General features: G+C 53.1%; 6 non-coding genes across 6 annotated transcripts; all 6 read right to left on the reverse strand.

Annotated features, from left to right (window-relative positions):
* Positions 1 to 1,020: 1,020 nt before the first annotated feature.
* trnat-ugu (transfer RNA threonine (anticodon UGU)) lies at positions 1,021 to 1,093 on the reverse strand. The gene has a single exon. It is a non-coding gene; the product is annotated as a tRNA-Thr (tRNA).
* Positions 1,094 to 2,889: 1,796 nt separating this feature from the next.
* Positions 2,890 to 2,962, reverse strand: trnat-ugu (transfer RNA threonine (anticodon UGU)). The gene has a single exon. It is a non-coding gene; the product is annotated as a tRNA-Thr (tRNA).
* A 4,281-nt stretch (positions 2,963 to 7,243) lies between these two features.
* Positions 7,244 to 7,316, reverse strand: trnat-ugu (transfer RNA threonine (anticodon UGU)). The gene has a single exon. It is a non-coding gene; the product is annotated as a tRNA-Thr (tRNA).
* Positions 7,317 to 9,135: 1,819 nt separating this feature from the next.
* Positions 9,136 to 9,208, reverse strand: trnat-ugu (transfer RNA threonine (anticodon UGU)). Its single transcript has one exon. It is a non-coding gene; the product is annotated as a tRNA-Thr (tRNA).
* A 3,712-nt stretch (positions 9,209 to 12,920) lies between these two features.
* On the reverse strand, positions 12,921 to 12,993 carry trnat-ugu (transfer RNA threonine (anticodon UGU)). Its single transcript has one exon. It is a non-coding gene; the product is annotated as a tRNA-Thr (tRNA).
* A 1,820-nt stretch (positions 12,994 to 14,813) lies between these two features.
* Positions 14,814 to 14,886, reverse strand: trnat-ugu (transfer RNA threonine (anticodon UGU)). The gene has a single exon. It is a non-coding gene; the product is annotated as a tRNA-Thr (tRNA).
* Positions 14,887 to 16,309: the final 1,423 nt, after the last annotated feature.

The following is a 16,309-nucleotide window of genomic DNA, read 5'->3' on the forward strand; positions in this document are numbered from 1 at the left end:
TTTACGAGACCAGCGCTCTAACCGCTGAGCTATGGAGCCGGGCGAGCGGCCGCCGCGAACCTTTGGCTGATTGGGTAACAGCCCTCGCGTCACCGTCTGGACAGTTTGAACACTCTCTCTCCCCGTGCGCGCGTGGGTTTGCTCCGGCTGCTCCGGTTACAGAGATGTGCAGCTTCTGCGGGATTGGCCATGCTTCATTGTCCCATTGTGTACGGTGATTGTGCGGGCCCGATGGATTAGTCAGCATTCAATGTACAACGATGCAGTGTGCGGAATGGGTCTGGGTAGACTGCTCTCTGCAGGTCGGTGTTGACGAGATTAGAATAAATTAGATTGGCGACAGTGTGGAAACAGGCCCTTCAGCCCAACAAGTCCACATCAACCCACCCAGACCCGTTTCTCTCTGAATAATGTACCTACGACTAGGGGCAATTTAGAATGGCCAATTCACACGACTTGCACGTCTTTAGACAGTGGGAGCGAACCGGAGCAAACCCACGCAGACTCTGGGCGAATGTGCAAACACGACACAGACAGTCCCCTAAAGCTGGAATCGTGACTGCGTCCCTAGTGCTGTGAGGCAGCAGTGCGAACCACTGAGCGGCGAGTTGGGCGGAATGGCCTGTTTCCAAACTGGAGGGATTCTATGCTTCTGTGATAGCTGAGAATCACCGGAGACATGATTGGGAATGGTCATTCGGTCGCTTGGAGTGACTGAGGTCAGCGATCTCAAACTTTAATCGGTTCAGCGATCTCAAACTTTAATCGGTGAACACACACAGCCCCGTTCTTTGCCTGCAGAAGGAAGAAGTTGCAGGAAAACCTGCTCACCTGGTCGGAGACGAGAAATGAGAGGCGTTTCAGACATCAATTCCCAAAAGCAGCAGCTATGAGTCCAACAGGAGCGCCACCCGCCCCGCCGGTGGACGCTCGTGCTTCCAAGAAGCCGGTTGGACGACAAACGGGCGAGGAGCAATTTGAACAACACAGCGCTCCTCAGCATCATACCACAAGACTACGAGGCCCCAGTGAGATTTGAACTCACGACCTCTGGTTTACAAGACCAGTGCTCTAACCGCTGAGCTATGGAGCCAGGCGCCAGGTTGCTCAGCGGAACTTGGCTGACTGGTTAACACTGGCTGAGTCAGAACGCTTGGGACACAGGTTCCAATCGACCCTCGCGTCACCGTCTGAACGGTTTGAACATTCTCCCCGTGGGTTTGCTCCGGCTGCTCCGTTTACAAAGAAGTGTAGCTTCTGCGGGATTGGCCACGCTTCATTGTCCCATTGTGTACGGTGATTGTGCGGGCTCGGTGGATTAGTCAGCATTCAATGTAGAATGATGCAGTGCGCGGAATGGGCCTGGGTAGATTGCTCTCTGCAGGTCGGTGTTGACGAGATAAGAATATATGAGATTGGTGACAGTGTGGAAACAGGCCCTTCAGCCCAACAAGTCCAAACTGTTTCCAAACTGGAGGGATTCTGTGCTCCTGTGATATCTGAGAATCACCGGGAGACATCATCGGTCAGCGATCTCAAACTGAAATCGGTGAACACACACGGCCCCGTTCTTTGCCTGCAGAACAAAGAAGTTTTTGGATTTCAACTGAACGCTGTAAGTGACAAAAGCAGAAGTTGCAGGAAAGCTCAACTTGACAAAAGTAGCAGCTCTCAGTCCAACAGGGTTATTCGGGAGCGCGTCGCGTTCCTCTGGTGTTTGGGGGTGAAAACTCGCCCTTCCTCAGAAGCCGCTTGGACCATAAACAGGCGTTGAGCGATTCGAACATGGTACTCGTCAGTCGCATACCAAACATTGAAACTGACTGCGGGCTGGCCTGGCAAAGAGGATAAATGCGATGAGGCCCCAGTGAGATTTGAACTCACGCCCTCTGGTTTACGAGACCAGCGCTCTAACCGCTGAGCTATGGAGCCGGGCGAGCGGCCGCCGCGAACCTTTGGCTGATTGGGTAACAGCCCTCGCGTCACCGTCTGGACAGTTTGAACACTCTCTCTCCCCGTGCGCGCGTGGGTTTGCTCCGGCTGCTCCGGTGACAGAGATGTGCAGCTTCTGCGGGATTGGCCATGCTTCATTGTCCCATTGTGTACGGTGATTGTGCGGGCCCGATGGATTAGTCAGCATTCAATGTACAACGATGCAGTGTGCGGAATGGGTCTGGGTAGACTGCTCTCTGCAGGTCGGTGTTGACGAGATTAGAATAAATTAGATTGGCGACAGTGTGGAAACAGGCCCTTCAGCCCAACAAGTCCACATCAACCCACCCAGACCCGTTTCTCTCTGAATAATGTACCTACGACTAGGGGCAATTTAGAATGGCCAATTCACACGACTTGCACGTCTTTAGACAGTGGGAGCGAACCGGAGCAAACCCACGCAGACTCTGGGCGAATGTGCAAACACGACACAGACAGTCCCCTAAAGCTGGAATCGTGACTGCGTCCCTAGTGCTGTGAGGCAGCAGTGCGAACCACTGAGCGGCTAGTTGGGCGGAATGGCCTGTTTCCAAACTGGAGGGATTCTATGCTTCTGTGATAGCTGAGAATCACCGGGAGACATGATTGGGAATGGTCATTCGGTCGCTTGGAGTGACTGAGGTCAGCGATCTCAAACTTTAATCGGTGAACACACACAGCCCCGTTCTTTGCCTGCAGAAGAAAGAAGTTGCAGGAAAACCTGCTCACCTGGTCGGAGACGAGAAATGAGAGGCGTTTCAGACATCAATTCCCAAAAGCAGCAGCTAGGAGTCCAACAGGAGCGCCACCCGCCCCGCCGGTGGACGCTCGTGCTTCCAAGAAGCCGGTTGGACGACAAACGGGCGAGGAGCAATTTGAAGAACACAGCGCTCCTCAGCGTCATACCACAAGACTGAGAGGCCCCAGTGAGATTTGAACTCACGACCTCTGGTTTACAAGACCAGTGCTCTAACCGCTGAGCTATGGAGCCAGGCGCCAGGTCGCTCAGCGGAACTTGGCTGACTGGTTAACACTGGCTGAGTCAGAACGCTTGGGACACAGGTTCCAATCGACCCTCGCGTCACCGTCTGAACGGTTTGAACATTCTCCCCGTGGGTTTGCTCCGGCTGCTCCGTTTACAAAGAAGTGTAGCTTCTGCGGGATTGGCCACGCTTCATTGTCCCATTGTGTACGGTGATTGTGCGGGCTCGGTGGATTAGTCAGCATTCAATGTAGAATGATGCAGTGCGCGGAATGGGCCTGGGTAGATTGCTCTCTGCAGGTCGGTGTTGACGAGATAAGAATATATGAGATTGGTGACAGTGTGGAAACAGGCCCTTCAGCCCAACAAGTCCAAACTGTTTCCAAACTGGAGGGATTCTGTGCTCCTGTGATATCTGAGAATCACCGGGAGACATCATCGGTCAGCGATCTCAAACTGAAATCGGTGAACACACACGGCCCCGTTCTTTGCCTGCAGAACAAAGAAGTTTTTGGATTTCAACTGAACGCTGTAAGTGACAAAAGCAGAAGTTGCAGGAAAGCTCAACTTGACAAAAGTAGCAGCTCTCAGTCCAACAGGGTTATTCGGGAGCGCGTCGCGTTCCTCTGGTGTTTGGGGGTGAAAACTCGCCCTTCCTCAGAAGCCGCTTGGACCATAAACAGGCGTTGAGCGATTCGAACATGGTACTCGTCAGTCGCATACCAAACATTGAAACTGACTGCGGGCTGGCCTGGCAAAGAGGATAAATGCGATGAGGCCCCAGTGAGATTTGAACTCACGCCCTCTGGTTTACGAGACCAGCGCTCTAACCGCTGAGCTATGGAGCCGGGCGAGCGGCCGCCGCGAACCTTTGGCTGATTGGGTAACAGCCCTCGCGTCACCGTCTGGACAGTTTGAACACTCTCTCTCCCCGTGCGCGCGTGGGTTTGCTCCGGCTGCTCCGGTTACAGAGATGTGCAGCTTCTGCGGGATTGGCCATGCTTCATTGTCCCATTGTGTACGGTGATTGTGCGGGCCCGATGGATTAGTCAGCATTCAATGTACAACGATGCAGTGTGCGGAATGGGTCTGGGTAGACTGCTCTCTGCAGGTCGGTGTTGACGAGATTAGAATAAATTAGATTGGCGACAGTGTGGAAACAGGCCCTTCAGCCCAACAAGTCCACATCAACCCACCCAGACCCGTTTCTCTCTGAATAATGTACCTACGACTAGGGGCAATTTAGAATGGCCAATTCACACGACTTGCACGTCTTTAGACAGTGGGAGCGAACCGGAGCAAACCCACGCAGACTCTGGGCGAATGTGCAAACACGACACAGACAGTCCCCTAAAGCTGGAATCGTGACTGCGTCCCTAGTGCTGTGAGGCAGCAGTGCGAACCACTGAGCGGCGAGTTGGGCGGAATGGCCTGTTTCCAAACTGGAGGGATTCTATGCTTCTGTGATAGCTGAGAATCACCGGGAGACATGATTGGGAATGGTCATTCGGTCGCTTGGAGTGACTGAGGTCAGCGATCTCAAACTTTAATCGGTTCAGCGATCTCAAACTTTAATCGGTGAACACACACAGCCCCGTTCTTTGCCTGCAGAAGGAAGAAGTTGCAGGAAAACCTGCTCACCTGGTCGGAGACGAGAAATGAGAGGCGTTTCAGACATCAATTCCCAAAAGCAGCAGCTATCAGACCAACAGGAGCGCCACTCACCCGGCCGGTAGAAGCTCATGCTTCCAAGAAGCCGGTTGGACGACAAACGGGCGAGGAGCAATTTGAACAACACAGCGCTCCTCAGCATCATACCACAAGACTACGAGGCCCCAGTGAGATTTGAACTCACGATCTCTGGTTTACAAGACCAGTGCTCTAACCGCTGAGCTATGGAGCCAGGCGCCAGGTCGCTCAGCGGAACTTGGCTGACTGGTTAACACTGGCTGAGTCAGAACGCTTGGGACACAGGTTCCAATCGACCCTCGCGTCACCGTCTGAACGGTTTGAACATTCTCCCCGTGGGTTTGCTCCGGCTGCTCCGTTTACAAAGAAGTGTAGCTTCTGCGGGATTGGCCACGCTTCATTGTCCCATTGTGTACGGTGATTGTGCGGGCTCGGTGGATTAGTCAGCATTCAATGTAGAATGATGCAGTGCGCGGAATGGGCCTGGGTAGATTGCTCTCTGCAGGTCGGTGTTGACGAGATAAGAATATATGAGATTGGTGACAGTGTGGAAACAGGCCCTTCAGCCCAACAAGTCCAAACTGTTTCCAAACTGGAGGGATTCTGTGCTCCTGTGATATCTGAGAATCACCGGGAGACATAATCGGTCAGCGATCTCAAACTGAAATCGGTGAACACACACGGCCCCGTTCTTTGCCTGCAGAACAAAGAAGTTTTTGGATTTCAACTGAACGCTGTAAGTGACAAAAGCAGAAGTTGCAGGAAAGCTCAACTTGACAAAAGTAGCAGCTCTCAGTCCAACAGGGTTATTCGGGAGCGCGTCTCGTTCCTCTGGTGTTGGGGGTGAAAACTCGCCCTTCCTAAGAAGCCGCTTGGGACACAGGTTCCAATCGACCCTCGCGTCACCGTCTGAACGGTTTGAACATTCTCCCCGTGGGTTTGCTCCGGCTGCTCCGTTTACAAAGAAGTGTAGCTTCTGCGGGATTGGCCACGCTTCATTGTCCCATTGTGTACGGTGATTGTGCGGGCTCGGTGGATTAGTCAGCATTCAATGTTGAATGATGCAGTGCGCGGAATGGGCCTGGGTAGATTGCTCTCTGCAGGTCGGTGTTGACGAGATAAGAATATATGAGATTGGTGACAGTGTGGAAACAGGCCCTTCAGCCCAACAAGTCCAAACTGTTTCCAAACTGGAGGGATTCTGTGCTCCTGTGATATCTGAGAATCACCGGGAGACATCATCGGTCAGCGATCTCAAACTGAAATCGGTGAACACACACGGCCCCGTTCTTGCCTGCAGAACAAAGAAGTTTTTGGATTTCAACTGAACGCTGTAAGTGACAAAAGCAGAAGTTGCAGGAAAGCTCAACTTGACAAAAGTAGCAGCTCTCAGTCCAACAGGGTTATTCGGGAGCGCGTCTCGTTCCTCTGGTGTTTGGGGGTGAAAACTCGCCCTTCCTAAGAAGCCGCTTGGACCATAAACAGGCGTTGAGCGATTCGAACATGGTACTCGTCAGTCGCATACCAAACATTGAAACTGACTGCGGGCTGGCCTGGCAAAGAGGATAAATGCGATGAGGCCCCAGTGAGATTTGAACTCACGCCCTCTGGTTTACGAGACCAGTGCTCTAACCGCTGAGCTATGGAGCCGGGCGAGCGGCCGCCGCGAACCTTTGGCTGATTGGGTAACAGCCCTCGCGTCTGGACAGTTTGAACACTCTCTCTCCCCGTGCGCGCGTGGGTTTGCTCCGGCTGCTCCGGTGACAGAGATGTGCAGCTTCTGCGGGATTGGCCATGCTTCATTGTCCCATTGTGTACGGTGATTGTGCGGGCCCGATGGATTAGTCAGCATTCAATGTACAACGATGCAGTGTGCGGAATGGGTCTGGGTAGACTGCTCTCTGCAGGTCGGTGTTGACGAGATTAGAATAAATTAGATTGGCGACAGTGTGGAAACAGGCCCTTCAGCCCAACAAGTCCACATCAACCCACCCAGACCCGTTTCTCTCTGAATAATGTACCTACGACTAGGGGCAATTTAGAATGGCCAATTCACACGACTTGCACGTCTTTAGACAGTGGGAGCGAACCGGAGCAAACCCACGCAGACTCTGGGCGAATGTGCAAACACGACACAGACAGTCCCCTAAAGCTGGAATCGTGACTGCGTCCCTAGTGCTGTGAGGCAGCAGTGCGAACCACTGAGCGGCTAGTTGGGCGGAATGGCCTGTTTCCAAACTGGAGGGATTCTATGCTTCTGTGATAGCTGAGAATCACCGGGAGACATGATTGGGAATGGTCATTCGGTCGCTTGGAGTGACTGAGGTCAGCGATCTCAAACTTTAATCGGTGAACACACACAGCCCCGTTCTTTGCCTGCAGAAGAAAGAAGTTGCAGGAAAACCTGCTCACCTGGTCGGAGACGAGAAATGAGAGGCGTTTCAGACATCAATTCCCAAAAGCAGCAGCTAGGAGTCCAACAGGAGCGCCACCCGCCCCGCCGGTGGACGCTCGTGCTTCCAAGAAGCCGGTTGGACGACAAACGGGCGAGGAGCAATTTGAAGAACACAGCGCTCCTCAGCGTCATACCACAAGACTGAGAGGCCCCAGTGAGATTTGAACTCACGACCTCTGGTTTACAAGACCAGTGCTCTAACCGCTGAGCTATGGAGCCAGGCGCCAGGTCGCTCAGCGGAACTTGGCTGACTGGTTAACACTGGCTGAGTCAGAACGCTTGGGACACAGGTTCCAATCGACCCTCGCGTCACCGTCTGAACGGTTTGAACATTCTCCCCGTGGGTTTGCTCCGGCTGCTCCGTTTACAAAGAAGTGTAGCTTCTGCGGGATTGGCCACGCTTCATTGTCCCATTGTGTACGGTGATTGTGCGGGCTCGGTGGATTAGTCAGCATTCAATGTAGAATGATGCAGTGCGCGGAATGGGCCTGGGTAGATTGCTCTCTGCAGGTCGGTGTTGACGAGATAAGAATATATGAGATTGGTGACAGTGTGGAAACAGGCCCTTCAGCCCAACAAGTCCAAACTGTTTCCAAACTGGAGGGATTCTGTGCTCCTGTGATATCTGAGAATCACCGGGAGACATCATCGGTCAGCGATCTCAAACTGAAATCGGTGAACACACACGGCCCCGTTCTTTGCCTGCAGAACAAAGAAGTTTTTGGATTTCAACTGAACGCTGTAAGTGACAAAAGCAGAAGTTGCAGGAAAGCTCAACTTGACAAAAGTAGCAGCTCTCAGTCCAACAGGGTTATTCGGGAGCGCGTCGCGTTCCTCTGGTGTTTGGGGGTGAAAACTCGCCCTTCCTCAGAAGCCGCTTGGACCATAAACAGGCGTTGAGCGATTCGAACATGGTACTCGTCAGTCGCATACCAAACATTGAAACTGACTGCGGCTGGCCTGGCAAAGAGGATAAATGCGATGAGGCCCCAGTGAGATTTGAACTCACGCCCTCTGGTTTACGAGACCAGCGCTCTAACCGCTGAGCTATGGAGCCGGGCGAGCGGCCGCCGCGAACCTTTGGCTGATTGGGTAACAGCCCTCGCGTCACCGTCTGGACAGTTTGAACACTCTCTCTCCCCGTGCGCGCGTGGGTTTGCTCCGGCTGCTCCGGTTACAGAGATGTGCAGCTTCTGCGGGATTGGCCATGCTTCATTGTCCCATTGTGTACGGTGATTGTGCGGGCCGATGGATTAGTCAGCATTCAATGTACAACGATGCAGTGTGCGGAATGGGTCTGGGTAGACTGCTCTCTGCAGGTCGGTGTTGACGAGATTAGAATAAATTAGATTGGCGACAGTGTGGAAACAGGCCCTTCAGCCCAACAAGTCCACATCAACCCACCCAGACCCGTTTCTCTCTGAATAATGTACCTACGACTAGGGGCAATTTATAATGGCCAATTCACACGACTTGCACGTCTTTAGACAGTGGGAGCGAACCGGAGCAAACCCACGCAGACTCTGGGCGAATGTGCAAACACGACACAGACAGTCCCCTAAAGCTGGAATCGTGACTGCGTCCCTAGTGCTGTGAGGCAGCAGTGCGAACCACTGAGCGGCTAGTTGGGCGGAATGGCCTGTTTCCAAACTGGAGGGATTCTATGCTTCTGTGATAGCTGAGAATCACCGGGAGACATGATTGGGAATGGTCATTCGGTCGCTTGGAGTGACTGAGGTCAGCGATCTCAAACTTTAATCGGTTCAGCGATCTCAAACTTTAATCGGTGAACACACACAGCCCCGTTCTTTGCCTGCAGAAGAAAGAAGTTGCAGGAAAACCTGCTCACCTGGTCGGAGACGAGAAATGAGAGGCGTTTCAGACATCAATTCCCAAAAGCAGCAGCTATGAGTCCAACAGGAGCGCCACCCGCCCCGCCGGTGGACGCTCGTGCTTCCAAGAAGCCGGTTGGACGACAAACGGGCGAGGAGCAATTTGAAGAACACAGCGCTCCTCAGCGTCATACCACAAGACTGAGAGGCCCCAGTGAGATTTGAACTCACGACCTCTGGTTTACAAGACCAGTGCTCTAACCGCTGAGCTATGGAGCCAGGCGCCAGGTCGCTCAGCGGAACTTGGCTGACTGGTTAACACTGGCTGAGTCAGAACGCTTGGGACACAGGTTCCAATCGACCCTCGCGTCACCGTCTGAACGGTTTGAACATTCTCCCCGTGGGTTTGCTCCGGCTGCTCCGTTTACAAAGAAGTGTAGCTTCTGCGGGATTGGCCACGCTTCATTGTCCCATTGTGTACGGTGATTGTGCGGGCTCGGTGGATTAGTCAGCATTCAATGTAGAATGATGCAGTGCGCGGAATGGGCCTGGGTAGATTGCTCTCTGCAGGTCGGTGTTGACGAGATAAGAATATATGAGATTGGTGACAGTGTGGAAACAGGCCCTTCAGCCCAACAAGTCCAAACTGTTTCCAAACTGGAGGGATTCTGTGCTCCTGTGATATCTGAGAATCACCGGGAGACATCATCGGTCAGCGATCTCAAACTGAAATCGGTGAACACACACGGCCCCGTTCTTTGCCTGCAGAACAAAGAAGTTTTTGGATTTCAACTGAACGCTGTAAGTGACAAAAGCAGAAGTTGCAGGAAAGCTCAACTTGACAAAAGTAGCAGCTCTCAGTCCAACAGGGTTATTCGGGAGCGCGTCGCGTACCTCTGGTGTTTGGGGGTGAAAACTCGCCCTTCCTCAGAAGCCGCTTGGACCATAAACAGGCGTTGAGCGATTCGAACATGGTACTCGTCAGTCGCATACCAAACATTGAAACTGACTGCGGGCTGGCCTGGCAAAGAGGATAAATGCGATGAGGCCCCAGTGAGATTTGAACTCACGCCCTCTGGTTTACGAGACCAGCGCTCTAACCGCTGAGCTATGGAGCCGGGCGAGCGGCCGCCGCGAACCTTTGGCTGATTGGGTAACAGCCCTCGCGTCACCGTCTGGACAGTTTGAACACTCTCTCTCCCCGTGCGCGCGTGGGTTTGCTCCGGCTGCTCCGGTTACAGAGATGTGCAGCTTCTGCGGGATTGGCCATGCTTCATTGTCCCATTGTGTACGGTGATTGTGCGGGCTCGATGGATTAGTCAGCATTCAATGTACAACGATGCAGTGTGCGGAATGGGTCTGGGTAGACTGCTCTCTGCAGGTCGGTGTTGACGAGATTAGAATAAATTAGATTGGCGACAGTGTGGAAACAGGCCCTTCAGCCCAACAAGTCCACATCAACCCACCCAGACCCGTTTCTCTCTGAATAATGTACCTACGACTAGGGGCAATTTAGAATGGCCAATTCACACGACTTGCACGTCTTTAGACAGTGGGAGCGAACCGGAGCAAACCCACGCAGACTCTGGGCGAATGTGCAAACACGACACAGACAGTCCCCTAAAGCTGGAATCGTGACTGCGTCCCTAGTGCTGTGAGGCAGCAGTGCGAACCACTGAGCGGCTAGTTGGGCGGAATGGCCTGTTTCCAAACTGGAGGGATTCTATGCTTCTGTGATAGCTGAGAATCACCGGGAGACATGATTGGGAATGGTCATTCGGTCGCTTGGAGTGACTGAGGTCAGCGATCTCAAACTTTAATCGGTTCAGCGATCTCAAACTTTAATCGGTGAACACACACAGCCCCGTTCTTTGCCTGCAGAAGAAAGAAGTTGCAGGAAAACCTGCTCACCTGGTCGGAGACGAGAAATGAGAGGCGTTTCAGACATCAATTCCCAAAAGCAGCAGCTATGAGTCCAACAGGAGCGCCACCCGCCCCGCCGGTGGACGCTCGTGCTTCCAAGAAGCCGGTTGGACGACAAACGGGCGAGGAGCAATTTGAAGAACACAGCGCTCCTCAGCGTCATACCACAAGACTGAGAGGCCCCAGTGAGATTTGAACTCACGATCTCTGGTTTACAAGACCAGTGCTCTAACCGCTGAGCTATGGAGCCAGGCGCCAGGTCGCTCAGCGGAACTTGGCTGACTGGTTAACACTGGCTGAGTCAGAACGCTTGGGACACAGGTTCCAATCGACCCTCGCGTCACCGTCTGAACGGTTTGAACATTCTCCCCGTGGGTTTGCTCCGGCTGCTCCGTTACAAAGAAGTGTAGCTTCTGCGGGATTGGCCACGCTTCATTGTCCCATTGTGTACGGTGATTGTGCGGGCTCGGTGGATTAGTCAGCATTCAATGTAGAATGATGCAGTGCGCGGAATGGGCCTGGGTAGATTGCTCTCTGCAGGTCGGTGTTGACGAGATAAGAATATATGAGATTGGTGACAGTGTGGAAACAGGCCCTTCAGCCCAACAAGTCCAAACTGTTTCCAAACTGGAGGGATTCTGTGCTCCTGTGATATCTGAGAATCACCGGGAGACATCATCGGTCAGCGATCTCAAACTGAAATCGGTGAACACACACGGCCCCGTTCTTTGCCTGCAGAACAAAGAAGTTTTTGGATTTCAACTGAACGCTGTAAGTGACAAAAGCAGAAGTTGCAGGAAAGCTCAACTTGACAAAAGTAGCAGCTCTCAGTCCAACAGGGTTATTCGGGAGCGCGTCGCGTACCTCTGGTGTTTGGGGGTGAAAACTCGCCCTTCCTCAGAAGCCGCTTGGACCATAAACAGGCGTTGAGCGATTCGAACATGGTACTCGTCAGTCGCATACCAAACATTGAAACTGACTGCGGGCTGGCCTGGCAAAGAGGATAAATGCGATGAGGCCCCAGTGAGATTTGAACTCACGCCCTCTGGTTTACGAGACCAGCGCTCTAACCGCTGAGCTATGGAGCCGGGCGAGCGGCCGCCGCGAACCTTGGCTGATTGGGTAACAGCCCTCGCGTCACCGTCTGGACAGTTTGAACACTCTCTCTCCCCGTGCGCGCGTGGGTTTGCTCCGGCTGCTCCGGTTACAGAGATGTGCAGCTTCTGCGGGATTGGCCATGCTTCATTGTCCCATTGTGTACGGTGATTGTGCGGGCTCGATGGATTAGTCAGCATTCAATGTACAACGATGCAGTGTGCGGAATGGGTCTGGGTAGACTGCTCTCTGCAGGTCGGTGTTGACGAGATTAGAATAAATTAGATTGGCGACAGTGTGGAAACAGGCCCTTCAGCCCAACAAGTCCACATCAACCCACCCAGACCCGTTTCTCTCTGAATAATGTACCTACGACTAGGGGCAATTTAGAATGGCCAATTCACACGACTTGCACGTCTTTAGACAGTGGGAGCGAACCGGAGCAAACCCACGCAGACTCTGGGCGAATGTGCAAACACGACACAGACAGTCCCCTAAAGCTGGAATCGTGACTGCGTCCCTAGTGCTGTGAGGCAGCAGTGCGAACCACTGAGCGGCTAGTTGGGCGGAATGGCCTGTTTCCAAACTGGAGGGATTCTATGCTTCTGTGATAGCTGAGAATCACCGGAGACATGATTGGGAATGGTCATTCGGTCGCTTGGAGTGACTGAGGTCAGCGATCTCAAACTTTAATCGGTTCAGCGATCTCAAACTTTAATCGGTGAACACACACAGCCCCGTTCTTTGCCTGCAGAAGAAAGAAGTTGCAGGAAAACCTGCTCACCTGGTCGGAGACGAGAAATGAGAGGCGTTTCAGACATCAATTCCCAAAAGCAGCAGCTATGAGTCCAACAGGAGCGCCACCCGCCCCGCCGGTGGACGCTCGTGCTTCCAAGAAGCCGGTTGGACGACAAACGGGCGAGGAGCAATTTGAAGAACACAGCGCTCCTCAGCGTCATACCACAAGACTGAGAGGCCCCAGTGAGATTTGAACTCACGACCTCTGGTTTACAAGACCAGTGCTCTAACCGCTGAGCTATGGAGCCAGGCGCCAGGTCGCTCAGCGGAACTTGGCTGACTGGTTAACACTGGCTGAGTCAGAACGCTTGGGACACAGGTTCCAATCGACCCTCGCGTCACCGTCTGAACGGTTTGAACATTCTCCCCGTGGGTTTGCTCCGGCTGCTCCGTTTACAAAGAAGTGTAGCTTCTGCGGGATTGGCCACGCTTCATTGTCCCATTGTGTACGGTGATTGTGCGGGCTCGGTGGATTAGTCAGCATTCAATGTAGAATGATGCAGTGCGCGGAATGGGCCTGGGTAGATTGCTCTCTGCAGGTCGGTGTTGACGAGATAAGAATATATGAGATTGGTGACAGTGTGGAAACAGGCCCTTCAGCCCAACAAGTCCAAACTGTTTCCAAACTGGAGGGATTCTGTGCTCCTGTGATATCTGAGAATCACCGGGAGACATCATCGGTCAGCGATCTCAAACTGAAATCGGTGAACACACACGGCCCCGTTCTTTGCCTGCAGAACAAAGAAGTTTTGGATTTCAACTGAACGCTGTAAGTGACAAAAGCAGAAGTTGCAGGAAAGCTCAACTTGACAAAAGTAGCAGCTCTCAGTCCAACAGGGTTATTCGGGAGCGCGTCGCGTTCCTCTGGTGTTTGGGGGTGAAAACTCGCCCTTCCTCAGAAGCCGCTTGGACCATAAACAGGCGTTGAGCGATTCGAACATGGTACTCGTCAGTCGCATACCAAACATTGAAACTGACTGCGGGCTGGCCTGGCAAAGAGGATAAATGCGATGAGGCCCCAGTGAGATTTGAACTCACGCCCTCTGGTTTACGAGACCAGCGCTCTAACCGCTGAGCTATGGAGCCGGGCGAGCGGCCGCCGCGAACCTTTGGCTGATTGGGTAACAGCCCTCGCGTCACCGTCTGGACAGTTTGAACACTCTCTCTCCCCGTGCGCGCGTGGGTTTGCTCCGGCTGCTCCGGTTACAGAGATGTGCAGCTTCTGCGGGATTGGCCATGCTTCATTGTCCCATTGTGTACGGTGATTGTGCGGGCTCGATGGATTAGTCAGCATTCAATGTACAACGATGCAGTGTGCGGAATGGGTCTGGGTAGACTGCTCTCTGCAGGTCGGTGTTGACGAGATTAGAATAAATTAGATTGGCGACAGTGTGGAAACAGGCCCTTCAGCCCAACAAGTCCACATCAACCCACCCAGACCCGTTTCTCTCTGAATAATGTACCTACGACTAGGGGCAATTTAGAATGGCCAATTCACACGACTTGCACGTCTTTAGACAGTGGGAGCGAACCGGAGCAAACCCACGCAGACTCTGGGCGAATGTGCAAACACGACACAGACAGTCCCCTAAAGCTGGAATCGTGACTGCGTCCCTAGTGCTGTGAGGCAGCAGTGCGAACCACTGAGCGGCTAGTTGGGCGGAATGGCCTGTTTCCAAACTGGAGGGATTCTATGCTTCTGTGATAGCTGAGAATCACCGGGAGACATGATTGGGAATGGTCATTCGGTCGCTTGGAGTGACTGAGGTCAGCGATCTCAAACTTTAATCGGTTCAGCGATCTCAAACTTTAATCGGTGAACACACACAGCCCCGTTCTTTGCCTGCAGAAGAAAGAAGTTGCAGGAAAACCTGCTCACCTGGTCGGAGACGAGAAATGAGAGGCGTTTCAGACATCAATTCCCAAAAGCAGCAGCTATGAGTCCAACAGGAGCGCCACCCGCCCCGCCGGTGGACGCTCGTGCTTCCAAGAAGCCGGTTGGACGACAAACGGGCGAGGAGCAATTTGAAGAACACAGCGCTCCTCAGCGTCATACCACAAGACTGAGAGGCCCCAGTGAGATTTGAACTCACGACCTCTGGTTTACAAGACCAGTGCTCTAACCGCTGAGCTATGGAGCCAGGCGCCAGGTCGCTCAGCGGAACTTGGCTGACTGGTTAACACTGGCTGAGTCAGAACGCTTGGGACACAGGTTCCAATCGACCCTCGCGTCACCGTCTGAACGGTTTGAACATTCTCCCCCGTGGGTTTGCTCCGGCTGCTCCGTTTACAAAGAAGTGTAGCTTCTGCGGGATTGGCCACGCTTCATTGTCCCATTGTGTACGGTGATTGTGCGGGCTCGGTGGATTAGTCAGCATTCAATGTAGAATGATGCAGTGCGCGGAATGGGCCTGGGTAGATTGCTCTCTGCAGGTCGGTGTTGACGAGATAAGAATATATGAGATTGGTGACAGTGTGGAAACAGGCCCTTCAGCCCAACAAGTCCAAACTGTTTCCAAACTGGAGGGATTCTGTGCTCCTGTGATATCTGAGAATCACCGGGAGACATCATCGGTCAGCGATCTCAAACTGAAATCGGTGAACACACACGGCCCCGTTCTTTGCCTGCAGAACAAAGAAGTTTTTGGATTTCAACTGAACGCTGTAAGTGACAAAAGCAGAAGTTGCAGGAAAGCTCAACTTGACAAAAGTAGCAGCTCTCAGTCCAACAGGGTTATTCGGGAGCGCGTCGCGTACCTCTGGTGTTTGGGGGTGAAAACTCGCCCTTCCTCAGAAGCCGCTTGGACCATAAACAGGCGTTGAGCGATTCGAACATGGTACTCGTCAGTCGCATACCAAACATTGAAACTGACTGCGGGCTGGCCTGGCAAAGAGGATAAATGCGATGAGGCCCCAGTGAGATTTGAACTCACGCCCTCTGGTTTACGAGACCAGCGCTCTAACCGCTGAGCTATGGAGCCGGGCGAGCGGCCGCCGCGAACCTTTGGCTGATTGGGTAACAGCCCTCGCGTCACCGTCTGGACAGTTTGAACACTCTCTCTCCCCGTGCGCGCGTGGGTTTGCTCCGGCTGCTCCGGTTACAGAGATGTGCAGCTTCTGCGGGATTGGCCATGCTTCATTGTCCCATTGTGTACGGTGATTGTGCGGGCTCGATGGATTAGTCAGCATTCAATGTACAACGATGCAGTGTGCGGAATGGGTCTGGGTAGACTGCTCTCTGCAGGTCGGTGTTGACGAGATTAGAATAAATTAGATTGGCGACAGTGTGGAAACAGGCCCTTCAGCCCAACAAGTCCACATCAACCCACCCAGACCCGTTTCTCTCTGAATAATGTACCTACGACTAGGGGCAATTTAGAATGGCCAATTCACACGACTTGCACGTCTTTAGACAGTGGGAGCGAACCGGAGCAAACCCACGCAGACTCTGGGCGAATGTGCAAACACGACACAGACAGTCCCCTAAAGCTGGAATCGTGACTGCGTCCCTAGTGCTGTGAGGCAGCAGTGCGAACCACTGAGCGGCTAGTTGGGCGGAATGGC

This window comes from Hemiscyllium ocellatum, unplaced genomic scaffold (assembly GCF_020745735.1).
Source record: "Hemiscyllium ocellatum isolate sHemOce1 unplaced genomic scaffold, sHemOce1.pat.X.cur. scaffold_3052_pat_ctg1, whole genome shotgun sequence".
NCBI lineage: Eukaryota > Metazoa > Chordata > Chondrichthyes > Orectolobiformes > Hemiscylliidae > Hemiscyllium > Hemiscyllium ocellatum.